Genomic DNA, 16,578 nt, shown 5'->3' on the forward strand with positions numbered 1-16,578 from the left:
TGTCACAAAAGAGGGCTGCAGAGGAACAGAGAAGACAGCAACAATTCTGACTGGTGGGAGGGGAGAAGTCTTTGTGAAAAAAAGCATTCGGGCTGAGACTGGAAGGATGAATGGAGAATCTTGACAAATTGGGAGAGAGATGCAGACACTGGAAATAGCGTGAACATTTAGGAAATAGGGACATAGCCTGATTGAGAGCAGCATAAGGGGCCTCTTGGCTCCCAACCTCACAATGAGGCTAGATGGTATCCAGCCTAGACCCTCAGACCAGGTCTAGGATCCTACCCCCAACTTAAGGCAACCCAAGAGACCTACATCATTTGCTCCTTCTTTCTCAGGTTCTATGGTATTTGCAGAATTTATCACCAAATCAATTGCCTTCTTAACTACCCATATTTCTGTTCTCCAGTTGGTTCTTGTGTGTTTTTCTTTCCCAAATAGACTGAAATACCAACTTCCTGGTTCCTTGAGATCATAGCGATGGAACTTCTCTTACTCCAGCTAGCACTAGCCTGGGCATACAGTGGGCACCAAGAACATATTTGTTGAAAGCTGCTGAAGTCTTTAGGCCCAATAATCAAGAGATGACATTTACAAACAAGTAGAACAAGTAGGGGCAGTACTTGTAACCCTAGTCTGGGATAAGAACAGTAAAGGGATTAGGAAAAGGCATATGTTTAAAATGATCTAAATTTAAATCAAGGTGTTCAGGCTTGCTGGGTCATTATGTGGAATGGACCTGTATTCATCTTCTATGCTCACTCAGACCAAGGTCCCAAACTTGGTTTCTACTCTGTTTCCTGCTTGTCAACATCTTACAAAGAGACATGGTGTCTCATCCTTCCTCTTGGAAAGAGTAACAGGAAGGATGGCACACCTGCAATTGCCAATCTGGAGACCCCAGGTCCAAAGCTAGAGATGCAAGCAGAGTCAAGGCCAGAGGCGGGAGCCAGAGGTGGGAGTGAGAAAGACTCTAGGCAGAGAATAGCTTCCTCCTAGTTGGTCTCCAAGGAGCTGAGGTTTCCTCTGAAGTACTGGGTGGACGGAACTGATAAACAGGGAAACTGGATAAGGTCCAAATCCAACAGGTCACAGACTCTCTCCTCCCCCGAGGCCATAGTAGAAGCAAACAACCAAGAGAATCAACCAGGAGTGGGACGTGGGGCGGGTGGGGGGGGGCACAAAAAGTACCCAAGGCACAGGTGCATTTAGGTGTGAAGAATTTTAGTTTTAGGAATTATCTACTCCAATTCTCTTCTCTAATCCTATAGTAGAGGTGCTCAAACTTTCTTTCCTGTAATATTTTTTTAATCTTTTTTTATTGAACTTTAGATGAAAGTTTATAGAACAAACCAGCTTCTCATCAAACAGTACACACATTGTTGTATGACATTGGTTAACAACCCCATGACTCCTGTAATTCTAACACTCTTCTAATGAGTGTCTCCCTTTTCATCTTTGGCCCTTCCAATTCACCCTCCACACTGCTGCCAGTGTGATAAATCTATAACACAGATCTGACCATGCCTTGCCCTCTGCCCTCAGGATAAAGTCTAAAGTCCCCTTGGTCTAACAAGGCCCTTCACTGTTAGACCCTGTTTACCTTCAAATGTAATGTTCTGCCTTTACCCCTCTTTATAGTCCATTGACACTATATTGTACAATATTCTCCAAAGATGCAATATACTTACTCCCCTGTGCAAGGCAAATTCCAATTTCAAGACCTATCTCAAGTGTTACCTCTTCAGCTCCATCTTCCCTGGCTCACTCATTTCCCCTAGAATGAGTTAGTTTCTCTTTAATTCTCCAAAAGCACCTCAGTATAGCATTTATTACCCTGACTTGCATTGATTTACAAAGATTAACAGATCATCAGGGGTAGGAATAGGTTATGACTTCTCACAACTGTCTCTCCTCTTAGCACAGTATCTGTAGGAGTAGGTGTTCCCCCAAAATAAATTCTCTTCCTTTACAGACACATAGTGAGCCACTGGCAGAACCCAATTAAAATCTAGCTCTTCTGATGCCCAGGTCAGCACACGACTTTCTAGGTTGCTTCATCCACCTGTGTTCCACAACCATCTAGTTGGATGGTTTCTCAGTGAACTAGACTTTTAAAAATTGGGACAGTGACATACATTTGCAGAAGCAAGAACCCAAGCTGCTAACTCTAAGGAGAGCCTTCAGTGTTTCTCCTAGGGAAGTGTTTTTGATTCCCAAGGGCTTAAAGAAGAGATTTAGGCAGCGACAGAGCAAGTGAATCATCCCAACCTACACCCATTCTCTGCTGAAGGCCCCAGCATCTGTCTGCCTTGTGGGTGATATGGGAAATGGGTGCTCTGAGCCAACTTAGGTCCCAGTGGAAAAGGGCTAAGTTATGACCAAGATGTCCCCTAACCTTCGAAGTGAACATAGGAGGCATGATGGCCTTTGTCCATCAGAACAAACGAACTCAGGGGAGTAGAGGATGGCTTCAGCAAAGCTGCAGCACATGATAAAGGTAAAAGGTCACAGCTTACCATTCTGTTGTGTCCCAGCTGGAAAGACAAATGAGTGGGGCCTGGGGGTCTTCCACCTAAGCAAAGATTGTTCTCCACTGCCTGTCCTCAATATTGTCTCTTCGCTTCCCCCAAATTCAAAGCTCCTCAAGAAAAAACACAAGGAACTTCTCCCTTCCAGGCGTCCCACCACCCCCTACCCTCCAGACTTGACCAGAACATTTATCTTACAGTTGAATCTTTTTTTAAGCAATGTAAGCATCTTAGGCTGTGTTCTCTAGGGAAGCAAAACCAGTGAAGAATACATATATGCATATACAGAGAGAAACAGAGATTTATCTCAAAGAAATGACTCACACAGTTGGGTCAGCGTCAGACAGGCTGCTTCTTCTGCCTCATGTAGCTGCAGAGGCTGATAAATCCCAAAATTGGCAGGGAAGCTGCTAGCTCAAGTCCCAAGAACCAGAGGTCACATAATAACCATTAGGACACAGGATCCAGAGCAAGAGCCTTGCTGGAACCTCCATACCGGAGGCAGGTCACACCCCCAAGGAAATTCCCTTTCAGCTGACAGGCCAGTCAGAGCAGATCTCATCATGGTGTTGATTACATCATTACATAACTGCCAAACTACATCATACCTGCCAAACCACTGAGCATCATAGCCCAACCATGTTGACATACAATCTTAGTCATCACAGTCAGCATAGGATGTTGGGGGAGAAATCTTACCATAAGCAGCTCCCCTAATGCATTCATTCACTGGGGCTTACTATTTGTAAGGTCTTCTGTTAGGAAGTGGAGAGATTCAGATATTAACTCAGTATAATTTCTACCCCAAATAAAGGAAAATAAGTTACATAACCTAAATTACTGCTACATAGGGAATAATGTAATAAATCCTTTAGGAAGGAGGCTCACAGTGAGTTTGGAAATCTGGAGGTGAATGAAATTAGAGGGACATCATGGGAGAGGTAGCACATGACAGGAGCCACCACACTGGAGAACAAGTTGGACGTTGCCATTCAGAAAGAGGTAATAAAATAGCCTTCCAGACCGAGACCTCACCAGCAAAGGACTGAAGCAGGATACATAAGGCAGAATAGATCAAATGTTAGGCAAATCCATATGAAATCTTCAAGGGGTGAGCTGAAACAGTACATTCGACACACATAAGCATCCAGGGACACAGGTAAGGGCACAAGGAAAAGGCTCTGAAAATCAAAAGTACAAGAGTAATCCAAATACCATAGCGGCAGGATTTATTCTGAGAAGAAGTATGTCACGATGGACCTTGGAATTAGACCATAGTTCAAATGCCAGCTCTACTCTTCATAGCTATGTGATCTTAGACAAATTACCTTACTGAAGTCCTGATTTTCTCATTTGCTAGTTCCCTATCTGATACTTTATACATAACAGATAGCTATGAAATTGAATGAGATAATGCATTGGAGGTACCTGGCACACAGAATACAATCAATATATATTACGTTGTGTTTCCGTACTTGAAGACTTGGACTATGAACAACAAATGAGAGACTATGGGACGCTCTAGGAGGGACAAGGCCAATGAAAAGGGATTCTGAAGAGAAGAAATGGTCAAGGGAGGGAAACCACGAGACAACGGTCCTGATGCCTTTAAAGTGAGGTTTCTATTCCACAGCAGGCCATTTTAGGGGTGCTGGTTCCTACCAACCTGGTCTTCGTGCATCCCTGGAGAACACTGTGTTCCAGTAGCAGCACCAGCACTGATAGCAGAACTGAACTGTTACATGGAGCAGCGAGTGGGAGTAGAGCAGAGAAGCAGCACCCTGGGCCCTTGCCCAGACTGTGGGGGTATCAAGAATCAGGGGGTGGGTAAAGATGGCTTCAGAGAGAAAATTAAAAAATTCCAAAAGCTGTCCTCTTAGGAAAGCCAAACAAAAGTCCAAGATTATTTTCAAACCTATATACCTGCTCTTTTAACCTGAAGAGGCTGGCGTATTACAATACCAGCAGAGGAGAGACCAACAGGCATGGGACCACCTTGTAGAAAGTCTCCAGTCCCTACAGCTGACCCTCCAAGTCCCATGGAGAATGGGCACAGCTAAGGCTCCTATCTAACCCTATCCATGTTTCCCCCTTATTTATTCTCATTCCACAAACATTCAGAGGTACTGTACACAAGATTTCAGAGAGACAGATGTCAGCTTGGTTGTTTATACCTCTCTCCCTCAATTGTTTAACTAGTCAGTTTCATCTGTCATATGGAGAAAACCAGGTTTATGGGAAGATTCAATAAGATAATGGAGTAAATGCTCAAGAAATGTAAGCTGTTACATTAATAGAAGACTGTATGGCAGGCTGGATATCTCTCCCTTGCCTTTCCAGGTACATGCTTTGTCGTTCTCCACCTTGTGCTGTACCCTGGAATTGACCTACACGGACTACATCAAGACTCCTACCCGCTCTGACTTCCAGCTGGATCCAGACCATGGGGAGCCAAGGCTGGAGATCAAAGAGGGAAAGGAAAGGGAGGGCAGCGTTTTTTCCCCCCGGCTCCTCTCCTGAGTCCCCTGGACAAAAGTACCAGCTCTAATAAGATGACCCTCTTCACACAGCCTCTGTCTGCAGAAGCGAAGGTATAAGAGCCCACTGTTACTAGCCCCATAACACTTCACTATCCACAGTAGTTTCCCCAACCCCTGCCCTAAATTTTCCAATTTAAATGTGCCATCTGTTCTCAGCTGGACTCTGACTGATATACACAGTGTACTGAAGTGAGAACAGGCCTGGGAATCGGGAGGCCTAAATTCAAGTCCCATTTCTGCCACTAGCTCACTCTGTAATCCTGGGCCAGGCCTTCCCTTTTTTAGGCCTCAGCTTCCTCACCTGTAGTATGAGTGGGCTGAATCATCTAGTTCTTTTTCTGCTATGACTCCCTGCCACTACTGGGTGTTCTGTGAAGAGGAGGTTATTAAACCCAGGAAATGGATTCACAAAAGGGAGTAAAGCTCCCTAATACAAAGGGCAATAATGGCCAGGTTAGCCAGCTCAGCAGCTTTCCCTTCTATAGCAGCTCCTTCATACCCAGTAGTCTCCTCACTCCTTTCCAAGGACTTTTTCTTTTTAGGGTACCAGATACCTAAATGATCTCCCCTCCAAAGCAACAGCCAAGGGAACCCAGAAACAAAGTAAATTCCTTCTCTCAGTAATCAACTGACCAACTCTGGTTTAACCACAGAGGTCCATCTCCCAGGTTCTAGTATACCCAGGGACCCAAGCAGGGAAGAAAATACCCACTGGCATCAATGCATTCACCACAGGGCTGCAAAGTGACGTGAAGCTGTGTCCGCATTAGAAAATACTGGGGAGACAGCTGGCCTCTAGGGCAGAGGAAGTGACCTAATCCAGAATCCTATAAAAAAAAGACACGAAATGCCCTGGGAGATCACTGTCGCTGGACATATTTCACAAGAGGCTGACCACTTGATGGGCTATTACAGAATCTCTCAAGTCCCTCTTAGCTTCTAGAATTAGTGATTCGGGGAATCCTAGGGCTGAGAGAAATGATCATGCCAGTAACAAATGAAAAAGAGATACCAAAGTCCTAAGGAAAGGGAAAGGAATAAAAATTCTTAATTACTTCCTAGAGTGATACAGATAATAAGACTATTACTGTCCCTGTCCCCCAATATCTGGAGTTTTCATTTGCCCTAAGTCTTTCCTCATCTCCCCTCACCCAGAAGCCTATAAGGGACCCAAGTGGGTAGAATAGGGCTGGGTTCTGGTTTGAACGACAGGGGGAGGGAATAGTTCAGATTCCAGTCTTCTTTCCGCTCCTGGCAGGGTAAGGGAGGTAGTATTGCATGTACTTGCTTGGATTATCTTCTCAAACTTTCATTTCCTGTTTTACCTGAGGGCTGGCCTCAGGTGAAAACCACAAAGTAATAACTGCAACCACCCACCAATTTGTCTTTGATATTCTTTACATCCCTCAAATGTCTCCAGAAATCCGTGGCCTCAACCCACAGCTCCCAGTGAGCAAGTCCAGGCCGTCTGTTCCACAAAGCGCCGAGGCTGAGGTATCGCCGGTACAGAAGAACCCTGGCTTTCAGGACACAATCTTAGCCCGAGGGGTGGCCACCGGGCTTTGGACTCTTCCGCGCCCCTCGAAGTCCGTCATGAAGGTATGAGAGAAAAGAAGTTCATTTGCGGCTCCAACTTCGCAGGCTCCTCCCAGAGACTGAACTAGAAGAAAAAAAAAAAAAAAAAAAGCCCCAGGAAGCAGTCGCCTAGGGCGCGAGGAGCGGCTGGCGTTCCCGGGCTGAGCTGAGCGGGTAAGGCCAGCACTGGCGCCAACGAAGCTCCGGCCCCGCTCAGCCCTGGGTTCTGGGACAACGTCCTGCGCGCGAAGGGTATGGAGAGACCGCTCAGGCCACCCAAGTCAGGAGGCTGGCCTCAACCTTTCCCGCCTCCAGCGCTCAGTCAACCCACACCCAGAGGCTCCGCTAGGCGCGGCGCTCCGGGGAAGCGCCGCCGCCGTCGCCGCACGCGCGCACCCGGGCCGGCTCTGGCCTGTGACTCGGCCCAGTGCGCGGCCCGGGAAGGGCGGGGCTGAGCACAATGGTCGCGGGAGCGCCTGCGCGCGCATGCGCGGTGCCATTCCGGAATTTCTGGCTTTTTTACTGAGCGACGCTCGGCGGGTTTGACACGTGGTTGTCGCCGGGCGATGGGTTCGGTAACGCGTGCTGGTGAGCAGCCACGAGGTCAGTCCCTGTCCAGTTACCTCGGGCGATCCCCGGGCAGGGTCGAGGTGATGACAACCCCTCAGGGATTGCGCATAAGGAACCGACGTGGCCAAGTTCACTGGCTGAGCTGTGGCGGGAGCCCATGCTCCCTATTGTCCCCACCCTCAGGACCCAGGCCCAAAACTGCGCTGATCGGGGCCTCAGTTTCCCCTCCAAGGTGAGGGGCTGGACTGAGGAGGGCTGAGGCCCCTTCAGCCGCAGTGTTTTCCCTTAAAGGAGGGAGAGTCACCCGGACCCAGCTGCGGTGAGGAAGAGGGCAGCAGTCCCAGAGCCACTGAACGCGGAGCTTCCTCCCCTGACCAGGTGCCACCCGAGATGGCGATCATAATCCCGGGCTGTCCTCCGTCCCCCCTATGGCCTCGGGCTTACAGGCCTGTGTTGTCCTCAACTTCGTTGGCCTTGGTCGTCTGTTCTTAACTGGCTTCAAGGGTTGGAGTGACCCAAAATGTCACGAGGATCCTGAGAAGGGAATCAGAGCAGGGGCTGCCCAAGGCAGGCAGGAGTCCAGGGTCAACTGGAGCCCCTAGGCAGGGCCAAGCTGATGGGATGCGCATTGCTCTCAGGCTCCTCAGTGTGCTCCAGGGCAGAGTAGAGGGAGGAAATAAACCCTGTGGATCACAGATCTGAGGACACTGCCCAGGGACACTATCAGGATTGCCAAAATAGGCTCCTGGGTGCTAAGCTCTCACCTGTCCAGTCAATCCAAATGCTGCTGCTAACTCCATCTTCCCACAACCCTGCTTTTTCATGCCTCTCAAACCTAGACTCCTTGGGCTTCCATTTAAGGCCTGGCTTTCTCAACCCAACTCTCTAACCTTGATTCCTCTGTTACCCCCTTATCACCAGCCACACACACACATCTTCCTCTGAATCTGGGTCCATGATCTCACCCCCAGGTTGCATCCCAGTTTCTGACCTTCCAAACCTGCCCATTTCTGAAACTTAAATTCTACTCCCTGAGGGGCTTGATAACTGGAAATCCCCACCTATGGGTTCTTTGAAAAGTCTTAAAGTTAATTTATTCTCAAACCAAGTGATACTTGAAATGTTTATATAAATTTAACAACATATATGCATTAGTCAGACTTATCAAATAGTCAAGTTTTGCAAATGAGGAAAAAAATCCTTTGTCAGACATCTACCCTGATTTGTGATTTAGAAAATATGGCTACCTTATCCCTGAGGCCTTCCCTTATCACCCCAGTTCCTGTGCCTTGTATCCCTAACTAGATTGTTATCTGCTCAAAGGCAGAGCCTTATGTCTCAGTAAATATGTAGAATTTCCAAATTTTTAGAAGTTGTGGTTGGGAAATAGCCAGAAGTTTGGAGAAAATGCAGATACACCCAAGAAATTTTTTTTTGTTGTTATATACAAATACAAAATTATTCTTTTTAGTATATCAGAAAAATATACTTTGTACAACTTGGTTTAGGGTCTAGATGAACACAAATCAATGTGTTAGAATTGCTAGAAGTATTGTGATGAGTAGAAACTTGGACTTTTCATTAGGTCTGAGTGAATTTGGGCAGGCTTAACTTCTCTGGCTAGAAACAGTGGTGGCATAATGGTTAAGAGCTATGGCTGGCTAACCAAAAGGTCAGCAGTTCAAATCCACCAGGCACTCCTTGGAAATCCTATGGGGGCAGTTCTGCTCTGTCCTATGGGGTCACTATGAATCAGAATCAACTCGATGGCAGTGGGTTTGGTTTGGATGGTTTTTTAACTTCTCTGGAGATGCAGTTTCCCCCCTTGGGTTTAGGGATAATAAATAAACCCAACCCGCCTGCCTTACAAGATGATTGTGGTGAACATAAAATATGAAATGGAATTAAGGGATTTGTCATTATTACCATTTTTTGTTCAGGAAATAATTCTCAATAAATTTTCCAATGTTTAAATACCTCTAAATAAATTACTTTTTAAATGTTTCAAATTTTGTTACTAACAAGCTTCAAAGTGCTGACCAACTATTTACCAAAAAATCAAGAAATTCTGGGTATTTGCCAGTTTGTGAAAAGTAGGGAAAGGCCTTGGGATCACAAGGTGATGTGTCACCTAGTATGTGTCAACTTGGCTAGGTTATGATTCCAGTCCTTTGGCAGACACTGGACTGACTGTTCTTCCATAATGTAATATAATATAGTCACCTCCATGATGAGATCTGATACAATGTAACTGCCTCCATGATGAGATCTGCACTGAGCAGCCAATCAGTTGAAAGGGTACTTTCTTTGGGGGTGTGGCCTGCCTCCAGTATATGAATGGATGTTCCAACAAGGCTTACTCTGTCTCTGGATCCTGCAGCTGACTTGTCATCCTTTGACCTCCAGTTCTTGGGAGCCAGCAACCTGCCACCTGACCTGCCGATATTGGGTTCATCAGCCCCTGCAACCGTGTGAGTCAGGAGAACCCTCCAGCCTGACGCTAGAACCACAAATTTGGGACTTGTCAGCCTCCACAACTGCGTGAGCCATTTCCTTGAGATAAATCTCCATGTTGTTGGTGTTGTTAGATGCCATCCAGTCACTCCCGACTCATAGTGACTCTGGGTAAAACAGAACAAAACACTGCCGGGTCCTGCGCCATTCTCATGATCGTTGTTATGCTTGAGCCCATTGTTGCAGCCACCCTGTCAGTCCATCTCATTGAAGGTCTTCCTCTTTTTGCTGACCCTCTACTTTACCAAGCATGATGTCCTTCTCTGGAAACTGATCCCTCCTGATAACATGTCCAAAGTATGTGAGACAAAGTCTCACCATCCTTGCTTCTAAAGAGCATTCTGGCTATACTTCTTCTAAGACAGATCTGTTTGTTCTGGGCAGTCCATATTCAATATTCCTTGCCAATACCACAATTCGAAGGCATCAATTCTTCTTTAGTCTTCCTTATTCGTTGCCCAGCTTTCACATGCATATGAGGCAATTGAAGATACCATGCTTGGGTTAGGCATACCTTAGTCCTTTGACGTGACATCTTTGTTTTTTACCACTTTAAAGAGATCTTTTGCAGCAGATTTGCCCATTGCAATGCGTCATTTGATTTCTTGACTAATGCTTCCATGCGTGTTGATTGTCGATCCAAGTAAAATGAAATCCTTGACAACTTCAATCTTTTCTCCATTTATCATGATGTTGCTTACTGGTCCAGTTGTGAGGATCTTTGTTTTCTTTATGTTGAGGTGTGATCCATACTGAAAGCTGTAGTCTTTGATTTTCATCACTAAGTACTTCAAGTGCTCTTCACTCTCAGCAAGCAAATTGTGTCATCTGCATAATGCAGGTTATTAATGAGTCTTCCTCTAATCCTGATGCCTCGTTCTTCATATAGTCCAGTTTCTCGGATTATTTGCTCAGCATATGGATTGAATACATATGGTGAAAGGATACAACCCGGATGCACAACTACTTTAAACCATGCAGTATCCCCTTGTTCTGTCCGAACAACTGCCTCTTGATCTATGTGCAGGTTCCTCATGAGCACAATTTGGCGTTCTGGAATTAGCATTCTTTCCAGTGTTATCCATAGTTTGTTATGATCCACACAGCCGAATGTCTTTGCATAGCCAATAAAACACAGGTAAACATCTTTCTGACAGATGACCTGTTGCCATCGAGTCGATTCCTAGTCATAGCGACCCTACAGGACAGATTAGAACTGCCCCATAGAGTTTCCAAGGAGCGCCTGGTAGATTCGGACTGCCAACCTTTTGGTTAGCCATAGCTCTTAACCACTTTGCCACCAGGGTTTCTGACATCAGCAATGATATCCCTGGTTCCACGTCCTCTTCTGAATCCAGCTTGAGTTTCTGGCAGTTCCCTGTTGATGTATTGCTACAACTGCTTTTGAATGCTCTTCAGCAAAATTTTACTTGCATGTGTTATTAATGATATTGTTTGATAATTTCTGCATTCGGTTGGATCACCTTTCTTTGGAATAGGCATAAGTATGGATCTCTTCTGGTCAGTTGGCCAGGTAGCTATCTTCCAAATTTCTTGGCATAGGCAAGTGACCACTTTGCTGCATCTGTTTGTTGAAACATCTCAGTTGGTATTCTGTCAATTCCTGGAGTCTTGTTTTTCGCCAGTTCTTGAGTGCAGCTTGGACTTCTTCCTTTAGTGCCATCAGTTCTTGATCATATACTGCCTCCTGAAGTGGTTGAACATTGACCAGTTCTTTTTGGCACAGTGATTCTGTACCAAATTGCTCATATGCAATTTCAAGTTGAAGCTGAAGGAACAAGAACTTAGAACAAGTCCGTAAGAGCCAAAGTATGACCTTGAGTATATCCCATCTGAATTTAGACACCATCACAAGAATAGATTTGACGCACTGAACTCTAACAACCAAAGACCACACGAGTTGTAGGATGACATCGAGGACATCATACATGAAGAAAGCAAGAGGTCCTTAAAAAGATAGGAAAGAAAGAAAAGACCAAAATGGATGTCAGAAGAGACTCTGAAAGTTGCTCTTGAAGGTAGAGTAGCTAAAGCGAATGGAAGAAATGATGAAGTAAAACAGCTGAACAAAAGATTTCAAAGGGCAACTCAAGAAGACAAAGTAGAGTATTATAATGACATGTGCAAAGACCTGGAGTTAGAAAACCAAAAAGGAAGAATATGCTCAGCATTTCTCAAGCTGAAAGAACGAAGAAAAATTCCAGCCTTAAGGTGCAATAGTGAAGGATTTTAAATATATGTTTATACGTATAGGTTTCACTGGTTTTGCTCCTCTAGAGAACACAGCCTTGGGCTCATATCAGATCTCATCATGGAGGTGACTACATTATATTACATTGTGGAAGAGCCATCAGTCCAGTGTCTGCCAAACCTACAGGGTAAGACAGGTGTCAGACAGAGTTCTGGTCCTCCCACTTACTTAGTACACATGCCATCATTTCAATATCTCTGACCATCAGTCTCCTCATGAATAATATGAACTATGAATAATAATAGTAATAATAACTAATGTTTATTGAATGCTTTCTATGGGCTGTGTACTATTTCAAGCACTTTGCATGCATTGTTTCATTTAATCCTCACAACAACCCCATGAGGTGGTATCTCCATTTAACAGGTAGGGAAACTGAAGCACAGAGAGGTTAAGTAATTTGCATAAGGTCACCCAGCTAGTAACTTGTGGATCCCAGGATCCACCCAAGCAGTCTGATTCCAGAGTCTGTGCTACCTCCCTGTGGAATTATGAAGATTAAATAAAATAATGCATACAAAGGACTCCTCACAGTACCTGGTAATAATTATCAGGTCATCCTAACGTTTACATACAGTAATGTCTATAGGTGCCTAGCTCCTTTCTGGCACAAAGCAGGTGGCTCTAGAAATTGATTCCCTTCCCCACCGACATTGTGGGAAATCATAGTGCATGTTCCATAATGCAAGCAGACTCTGAAAAGACTCCCTTATGCATGTTGCTTTATTCTTAGGATAAGAGGTGGGTTCACAGGGAAGCTCCGAATCTGATGAACACACCTTTGGTCACAAGCAACTGCATGTCACTATTAAGTTTCTCTCTTTCCCAGTGCTTCCTTTTTATTGTCTTTATGGTCTTCTAAAGAAAAATTAAGTTTTCCTGGATTGAGAAAGGCTTGACCCTAATGTCACAGAAAGTTGAACTGGCGTGAAATGTCGCCAGCATCAGTGTCGGGGGCCACGCTGCCACCTGTGCAGGCCCTGTGCTGATGCTGCTCAGTCCCCTCTTGTTTGAAGGCTATGACTTGCACATCAACTGCTACAACCCCAAGAACCATAGCCATAAGATGGAAAATGAGGGCAGCGGCCAGGGTGAGCCACAGTCCAAGAGCCGCCAGGAGTATCGGCACCTGAGCATCCAGTGCTGCATCCAGTCACTGGTGCAGGCCTGCCAGTGCCACAACGCCAACTGCTCGCTGCCATCCTGCCAGAAGATGAAGCGAGTGGTGCAGCACACCAAGGGCTGCAAGGGCAAGACCAATGGTAGTTGCCCTGTCTGCAAGCAGCTCATTGCCCTTTGCTGCTATCATGCCAGACACTGCCAAGAGAACAACTGCCCCATGCCCTTCTGCCTCAACATCAAACACAAGGTCTGCCAGCAGCAAATCCAGCACCACCTGCAGCAGGACCAGATCGTACACTGGTGAATGGCCACCATGAACACCCACAACGCGCATCAGCAGAGCCTGCCTTCTTCTACCTCAGCACCACTTAGCACCCCCACATAGCAGCCCAGCACACCCCACATGCCACAGCCCCCCGTCCAGCCCCAGCCCTCACCTGCAAGCATGTTGCCGGCCAGCTTCCTCAGTGTGGCCCACACTCAGGCCCCCACCATGGTATCCACAGGGAAGCCCACCACCCAGGTGCTGGCCCACCCACCCAGCCCCTGGCAGGCTGTGGAGGCCACTCAGCAGCACCTGTACCATGTCAACATCAACAGTGTTATGCCCCGAAGGCACACGGGCATGGTGACCCTGGTGAGCCAAATGGTCCCTGTGGGCTTAATGTGCTGCACCCCAACCAAGTCAGTGGGCCCAAAATGCCCAATATGCCACTGGGCCAGTGGCAGCAGGGGCCCGTGTCCTCACAGCACCAGGTGCCAGGCATGCTGAGGCCAGTGATATCTGTGCCACCCCAGCTGGCCATGGCCAGCCCGTGGATGTCCAGCATGCAGTCGCCCCAGAGCATCTTGCCCACTTCCCTGCAGGACCTGCTGCAAACCCTGAAGTCACCTAGCTCCCCTCAGCAGCAGCAGCCTGAACATCCTCAAGTCCAACCTGCAGCTCATGGATGCCTTCATCAGGCAGTGCACATAAGTAAGTAGCCAAGCAGCCCAGCCTGCAGCCCCAGCCCAGCATGTGCTCATAGCCCAGCCTGCAGAACCTGAACACCATGCAAACCACCATGCCACCACCACATCAGGTCATGGGAGGCATAAACCCTCATGGCCGGGCACTGAACATCATGAACCCGGGGCACAACCCCAACATGGTGAGCACGAATCCACAGTACAGAGAGATGCTGAGGAGGCAGCTGCTATGGCAGCAATAGCAGCAGGGGAGTGTGGGTACAGCTGGGCACAGCCAATTCCAGCAGCTGCAGGGACCCAGAGGATACCGCCCCCCCCCCCCAAACCATGCTGCCACAGCAGAATGCTGCAGTACTTCCCTATCCAGGGCAGCTCCATGGGCCAGATGGCAGCCCAGATGGGCCACATGGCGGCCCAGATGGGCCAGCTGGGGCAGCCCAGGCTGGGCATAGATGGCACCCCCAACATCCAGTGGGCCCTGCAGCAAAATGCAGCCACAGCAGAATGCTGCAGCACCTCTTCATCCAGGGCAGCTCCACTCTTTAACAAATGGTGCTGGCAAAACTGAACGTTCATCTGCAAAAAAAATGAAACAAGACCCATACCTCACACCATACGCAAAAACTAATTAAAAATGGATCGAAGACCTAAATATAAAGCCAAAAACTATAACGGTCATAGAAAAAACTGCTTGAGTTAAAAGATGGTTCCCACTGGCCAACGCCCCTTAGAATAAGCCCAAAAGTCAGTGGCTCTAAAATTAAGGATGCACACTTGACTCTCCAGGGTGTGTGTTTCATTATGTTTTAGAAAACGTAGTGTGTTAAATAGAATGAAATCTCTCCAGATCACATGAGGTAGAGGAGCTTACGCCTCTCCTGCGATCTCAGGTTAAAGACTTGAAATTTACTATTTCTTTGGATTGCTGTAAAATGGAAACAAAGATTTCAGTTGAGCCAAAACGTGCTTTTAGCACATCATGGGAAAATATGCTTCTGTAAAAAAAAAAAAAAAAATCTCCTTTTATTAAGGGGATGATTGAGTGCTGCAGCTACAATGTTCCACCAAGGAGAGTCGCACTGGGAAGGAGCTGCCAAGGCCGTGTTCTCCAGAGCTGCGCAGACAGCAGGGGCGCAGAGGAAGAAGAATAAATCAGTCGTCCTGGGTCATAAAGACCTACTGTCTTTCATTGGGAACCCTGGTGACGTAGTGGTTAAGTGCTATGGCTGCTAACCAAATGGTTGGCAGTTCAAATCCACCAGGCGCTCCTTGGAAACTCCATGGGGCAGTTCTACCCTGTCCTATAGGGTCGCTATGAGTCGGAATCGACTCGACAGCACTGGGTTTGGTTTTGGTTTTTGGCCCCTCATTGAGATGCTATGTGCTAATTTCACATGTAGTGCTCATGTGTAATCTTATTGTACATACTAAAAAACTGGAAAGTCGAGAGTGGGGAAACACGGGTGGAGGATGAGATTTTAAAGAGGTTAGATCTTTTGAGCGAATGCAGCCCCGGGCTAACAAGGTGAGACACCGAGACCCAGCTGGCGAGCGTGTGCCTGGGGCACTCAGCCCACCTCCCCCAGCTCTGGGCGCATGGCCCATCGCCCTTGACAACGCAACACAAGGTTACCGAGGTCCGGTCCCCGCGACCCGAAGTCCGCCTGGAGACGCGCGAAGGCGGCCAGCCAGGCAGCCCGGCGCGTGCCGTAACGTCACAGTGCCACGCCCCGGTGAAGGCCGGCCTCGCGTCCTCCGCGTGTTGTTCGCGTGGCCCTCGGGGAGCACCGCTGTGGCGAACGAGGTGCGTTCGCTTTTGCTGTGAGGCCGCAGCCTCCGAGCTGCGGCCGGCGCCGGCGCTGGGGGGCGACAGGTCAGGGCGAGCGGCGACCCCTCAGGAACTCCGTGACAGCACTAGGGGTGCGAGGATAAGCGAGGCAGTTTGTACAAAGCGCGGACGCAGTGGCGTGTGGCGAGGGCTCAACGCGGCTTAGGTTCATTTTGCTTCTTCTCAGCTCCGGTGCTGCCGGGGTTTACTTCCACGGAGTGACGTGGTCGAGCCCCCCAGGCGCTGCAGTCTCTCCCAGGAGGGGCTTCCCCAACTCAGCGCCTCTTCCCACCCTCGCCCCTGGGCTTAGGAGCGGGCTTCGCGGGGAGGCGGAGGACTGGAGGGACTGCGGTCTAGTGCCTCCGGGAGCTGCAGGAATGGTCGGTAGAGGCAGGAGGTATACGATCAAGTGAAGTGTGCTGAGTGAACGCATAGAGGGTGCATGTGTGTACTGGGATTTATTTTCGCGAGCTTATTTGTTGTTAGTTGCCCTGAGTGGATTCCAACTCATAGCGACCCCATGTGTGTAGAGTAGAACTGTACTCCATAGGGTTTTCAAGGCTGTGACCTTTCAGAAGCAGATCGCCAGGCATTTCTTTCGAGGTGCTTTTGGGTGGGTGTTTAAGTCCCCTTAATATGCTTTTATTCCTCCTCTCC

General features: G+C 47.6%; 1 pseudogene; it reads left to right on the forward strand.

The window, feature by feature from the left end:
* Positions 1-3,479: 3,479 nt before the first annotated feature.
* LOC126087488 (CREB-binding protein-like) lies at positions 3,480-16,087 on the forward strand (annotated as a pseudogene).
* Positions 16,088-16,578: the final 491 nt, after the last annotated feature.

Source organism: Elephas maximus, chromosome 12, assembly GCF_024166365.1.
Source record: "Elephas maximus indicus isolate mEleMax1 chromosome 12, mEleMax1 primary haplotype, whole genome shotgun sequence".
Classification (NCBI taxonomy): domain Eukaryota; kingdom Metazoa; phylum Chordata; class Mammalia; order Proboscidea; family Elephantidae; genus Elephas; species Elephas maximus.